Here is a 6,000-nt window from a genome sequence, read left to right as displayed (position 1 = left end):
ACATGATCTATAACCTCTGGAGGTGGATCACCATGATGACCCTCTACCTGGTCATAAAGAGTGTCAGAAACTAGAAAAAATATATCGGTCTACACACTAGAGTCATAAAAAGGAGGTGGTGCATCTATTGTGTCCTCTTTGAATGGAAATACATGTTCCATGAATGTGACATCTCTGCTCACAAAAAAAAAGATGAGTATCCAGATCCATGATTATATATCCCTTTTGTGTTTTTAAATAACCCATGAACACATACCTCTTAGATCTTGGAGAAAACTTATCCAACTTTGGCAAGACTGAGGCAAAACATAGGCACCCAAATACTTTCATGTGATCTATTTTAGGTTTCTTGCCATATAACATATCAAATGGTGTTTTGCCTTGTAAGACTGCTGTAGGAGTTCTGCTAATCAAATAAGCTATTGTTTTAACATAATTTCCCCAAAATCTAATAGGTACTCCACTGTGAAACCTTAATGCTCTGGTTGTGTTCAAGATATGTCTGTGTTTTCTCTCAACTATTCCATTCTGTTGAGGAGTATATGCACAGGAGCTTTGATAAACTATGCCCAAAGAAGTGAACAAGGTGTTGCATTTGAAATTAAAAAATTCAGTACCATTATCAAACCTCTCAATTTTCACCTTGACACCAAACTGTGTATTAACTAGCATTAAAAAATCTTTCAACACCATATGTACATTAGTTTTGTGCTGAATTAGACATAGCCAAGTGAATCTACTGTAATCATCAACTATTGTCACAAAGTATTTCTTTTTATCATAAGTAAGAACCTTGTAAGGTCCCCATACATCAATATATAAGAGCTGGAAAGCATGATCTAACTTAGTTATACTATCAGGAAAGCTTAGCCTACTTTGTTTTGCTACTGGACATATTTCACAGTCATAGTGTATTTTAGTACCTAGGTGCTTCTTAAGATAGGAGATGTGTTCTACTACTTTGATGGATGGATGTCCTAGCCTGAAATGCCACAACTCAGTTAGATTGAAGTCCTTTATTAAAGATGAATTCATCATTGCTTTGACTTGATTCTTCAGTATGTGCATAACATCACTCTCTCTACCAATTCCATCACTTTAACCACGGTAAAGATCTTGCAACACATAAAAATATGGGAAAAAACTCACGCTGCAGGATAGATCCTTAGTGAGTCTTGCTACTGAGAGTAAATTGAATTTGAAATAAGGTACATGAAGTACATTTTTCACTGTCATGTTCTCAAAAATGACTGAGTTTCCTGTGCTTTTTATTTGAGCTCTATTTCTTGTTGGCAATTGCACTGTACTAGATTGTTCTCCCCTCATATTTTTCAACTCATTCAGTAAATCTTCATATGAAGTAATATGATAAGTTGCTTCTAAATCTATTATCCAATCCTATGTGGAGGATTCAGTCATTAAAGAAACATTTCTGCCAAGTTAGTTTTGCATTCCCTGTTATGTAGTAAGTTCCTTACTTGACTGTGTTCTTCCTCTGTGAGTTCATACTCTTGTTTCTGTCTCTCCATTGCAGCATTGTTAGCCTTAGATCTAAAATTTCCAATATGATTGTGAGAACTATTGTGAGGACCAGATCTGTAACTATCATTGTTATTCTGATAAGATCCATTTGATCCTAATTGCTTTTTCTTACTCTTGAAGTCAAAAGGATATCCTACCAACCTATAACACTTTTCTGACACATGATTTTTATAGCCACAAATCTTACATCCTGTATTTCCTGGATTCAACTTCCTTCCTTTGAAACCTTGTCCCTTACTTGCCATCATAGTAAGTGGTTCTTTATTTGAGTCTACCACACCTAAGGATCTTTGACTCTCTTCTTGAATCACTGTTGCATATGTCTGATTCACATTAGGCACTTCAGTCTTTAGTAACATATCACTCCTCACATGACTATAAGACTCATTTAGCCCCATCAGGAACATCATCAGCCTTTGTTGATGTAGATGCTCAATTTAGGGCTTAGTTCCAGCACATTCACACGAAGGAGAAGGCACCAATACATCAAGTTCATCCCACAATTTTCTCAATTTAGAATAGTAATTTGTGACAGAATCTGTAACTTGCTTTAAAGTAGCTATCTCTGACCACGGTTGATATATTCTAGTAAGATTCAATTTGTCAAATCTCTCCTTGAAATCTTCCCACACACGTTTAGCATTCGATGCATATACTATTGATGTGCTGCTTATCCACGATAGTACTATTGTATTTGTTAGAAAATGAGATTTTCTAGATAGTTTTTTAGTCTAATGGTGTTCTCTTTTTAAATATTATGTTTGGTTTGTAAAGGAAGGGTAGTCCTTGTTTTATGGAATTTGTTTTGTAAATGGTTGGATAGGTATAGACTCTACTTACTTTTTGAAAAAGCTTATATAGCTATATGTATTCAAGCCTTATGTAAGATGTCATATGAATGTAAAATCTGTTGCTAAACCTTATTTTTTCTTATCTGTTTAAAAATCTAACAGTGGTATCAAGAGCCCTTCTTCTTGAGGGATCTGTGAAGGCAAAAAAGCCAAGGTTTTCTCCAGTTCTTTTAAGGTGAGCTGAGCAGTGAGAAGCAGTAACATAGTATCCAACAGCTTCTTGGGTGCAGGCCCTCCTATGTTTACAGGAGAAAATTATCACATATGGGTGATAAAGATGAAGGCTTATTTCAAAGCTCTTAGTCTATGGGAAACAATTGAAAGAGAAGATGATCCTCCTCCACTTGGACCAAATCCAACAGTTGCACAAATGAAGATTTATGAAGATGCGAAGTCAAGGAAACCAAAGGCTCTCACATGTCTTCATTCAGCACTTTCAGATGTGATTTTCACAAGAATAATGACTTGTGAAACACCTAAAGAAGCATGGGATAAGCTAAAAGAGGAGTTCGATGGAAGTGATAGAGTGAAGGCTGTCAAACTCTTAACTCTTAAAAGAGAATTTGAGATGTTAAGGATGAAAGAAGGAGATACTGTGAAAGAGTATTCTCCAAACTTGTGGAAGTTGTAAACAAAATAAGGTTGTTTGGTGAAATCTTTCCAGATTCAAAGGTGGTGGAAAAGATGATGATAAGCTTACCAGCAAGGTTCGAGTCCAAGATTTCAGCAATAGAGGAATCTTGTGATTTAAAGACTTTATCAGTTACAGAACTGATCAGCAAGTTGCAAGCCCAAGAACAAAGATCAAGCATAAGAGATGGAGAAGTAGCAGAAATGGCATTTCAGGCACAACATAAAGGCAAGCAGCTTGTGAAGGACAATAGAAGGATGGAAGGAGATAAAGTAGCAAAGGAAAAACCATGGAAGGAATCTTCAAAGAAAGGGAAGTTTCCACCTTGCAGCCACTGTAAAAGAACCAATCATCAAGAAAAAGACTGTTGGTTCAAAGGAAAGCCATCCATTCAATGTAGATTCTGTAAAAATATGGGCCATATTGAGAAAAATTATAGGGTCAAGCAGAATCAGCCACAACAACATCATGCGCAGCAGGCAAATTTTGTTGAAGAGTCGGAAAAGGAAGAAGAAAGCTTGTTTATGGCTTCTCACGAAGAAAACACAAGCAACAAATCCTCATGGTTCATAGACAGTGGATGTATGAGTCATATGTCACACAATGAGCTCTTGTTTCACACACTTGACAAGTCATTCAACGCTAAAGTTAGGATGAAAAATGGTGAAACAGTCGATGCACATGGAAAGGGTTCAGTTGCCTTTCAAACTACACAAGGTACAAAGTTTATACATGATGTGTTGTATGTTCCTTGTTTAGCATGTAACTTGTTAAGTGTGGCTCAAATGATATCGAAAGGTTGTTCCTTAATTTTTAAGGGCAAACATTGTTTGGTTTTTGACTCAAAATATAGTTTGATTGTTAAAGTAGAAATGGTGGATAAATCATTTCCTTTAGATGGGAAGTTTGATAATGCAAATTTTGCAAGTATGGATGAGTCATGGTTGTGTCACAAAAGATATGGGCATTTTAACTATGCTACTTTAAAGTCTATGTATGAGAAAGACTTGACTAAAGAGTTACCTGAGATCTCACTGTCTAAAGAAGTCTGTGAGGCATGTCAGATGGGTAAGGTACACAGAAAATCATTTCCTAAAAGTGCTACCTGGAGGGCAACTGAAAAACTTGAATTAGTTCATACTGATGTGTGTGGACCTATGCAGACATCATCTTTAGGACAAAATAAATATTTTGTTCTCTTTATTAATGACTTAACAAGGATGACTTGGGTGTATTTTTTGAGTAGCAAGTCCCAAGTATTTTCAGTTTTTAAGAAATTTAAAGCTTTTGTTGAAAGACAAAGTGGTTGTAAGCTGAAGTCTTTGAGATCGGACAATGGTGGTGAATACACTTCAAATGAGTTCAATAAGTATTGTGAAGATATGGGGATTGATCACAAGTTGACAGTAAGTTATTCACCCGAACAAAATGGAGTCTCGGAGAGGAAAAACAGGACTATTGTTGAAATGGCTAGATGTTTGTTGCTTGAAAAGAAACTACCGCAAAGCTTTTGGGCAGAAGTTGTTTATACTTCAGTATATCTTTTAAATAGGTTGGCAACTAAAGCTGTGGATAAGAAAACTCCTATTGAGGCTTGGAGTGGAATAAAACCATCCGCCAAGCACTTAAAAATCTTTGGTTCGATTTGCTATTCTCATGTTCCTTCAGTCAAAAGAAGCAAACTTGAACCAAAAGGTGAATTGGGGATCTTTATTGGTTATTCATTGCAAGCCAAAGGTTATAGAGTTTTCAGCTTGCAAACAAAAAGTATTTCCATCAGAAGAGATGTTGTAGTAGATGAGCATGCTTTTTGGAACTGTGATAAGGAGCAAATTGAGAAAGATAATGCAGATTTTCAGAACTTGCGTCCGCTGCCTGAAATCCAATCATTTGGCTCTGAAAATTTGGAAAAAGATGAAGAATCAGATGGGGAATCCTCACTTGATTCGCCCATTTTGAAAACAAAGTCCCTTTCTGAGATATATGAAAGATGTAATGTTGCAATATCAGAGCCAAATAGCTATCAAGAAGCATCAAGACATGAAGTTTGGATTGAAGTTATGAAGGAGGAGATTGGTATGATAGAGAAGAATGATACTTGGAAGCTGGTTGATAAACCAAAAGACAGAAATGTAATAGGGGTGAAATGGGTTTATCGAACCAAACTTAATCCAGATGGTTCAGTTTATAAATACAAGGCAAGGCTTGTTGTGAAAGATTATGCGCAAGTTGCAGGTCTGGATTATGGAGACACATTTGCACCAGTTGCACGACATGATACAATAAGGCTTCTATTTGCTTTGGCAGCTCAATCAAATTGGAAATTGTATCATTTGGATGTGAAATTAGCATTCTCAAATGGACAGCTGCAGGAGGAGATTTATATCGACCAACCAGAAGGATTTCAAGTTGCAGGAATGGAGGATAAAATCTACAAGCTACATAAGGCATTGTATGGATTAAAGCAAGCTCCTCGAGCCTGGTACAGTAAGATTGATTCTCATCTTATTTATTGTGGCTTCAAGAGAAGTGACAATGAAGCCACTTTATATGTGAAGAAGGCTAAAAGAGGAGATGTGCTTTTGGTGTCACTCTATGTTGATGATCTTCTGTTAACAGGAAGCAATGAAGCTATGATAAATCAATTCAAGCAAGAAATGGAGACCAATTTTGAAATGTCTGATTTGGGTGAAATGAATTACTTTCTGGGAATGGAGATTCGTCAAGCTACAAATGGAATCTTCATTTCACAGAGAAAATATGCATGGGATATTCTTAAAAGATTCAAGATGGAGAGATGCAAGCATGTATCGACCCCACTAGTTCACAATGAAAAGATTTTGAAGTTTGAAGGAGGTGATAGGGCTGATCCTGCAGTTTATAGAAGTTTAATAGGTAGTTTGCTGTATTTGACAGCAACAAGACCTAATCTCATGTTCGCAGCAAGTCTTCTATCGAGATTTATGCATGCTCCGA

The sequence above is a fragment of the Solanum dulcamara genome, chromosome 7 (assembly GCF_947179165.1).
Source record: "Solanum dulcamara chromosome 7, daSolDulc1.2, whole genome shotgun sequence".
Lineage (NCBI taxonomy): Eukaryota > Viridiplantae > Streptophyta > Magnoliopsida > Solanales > Solanaceae > Solanum > Solanum dulcamara.
The sequence above is the reverse complement of the archived record's forward strand: the minus strand, read 5'-3'. Positions refer to the sequence as shown.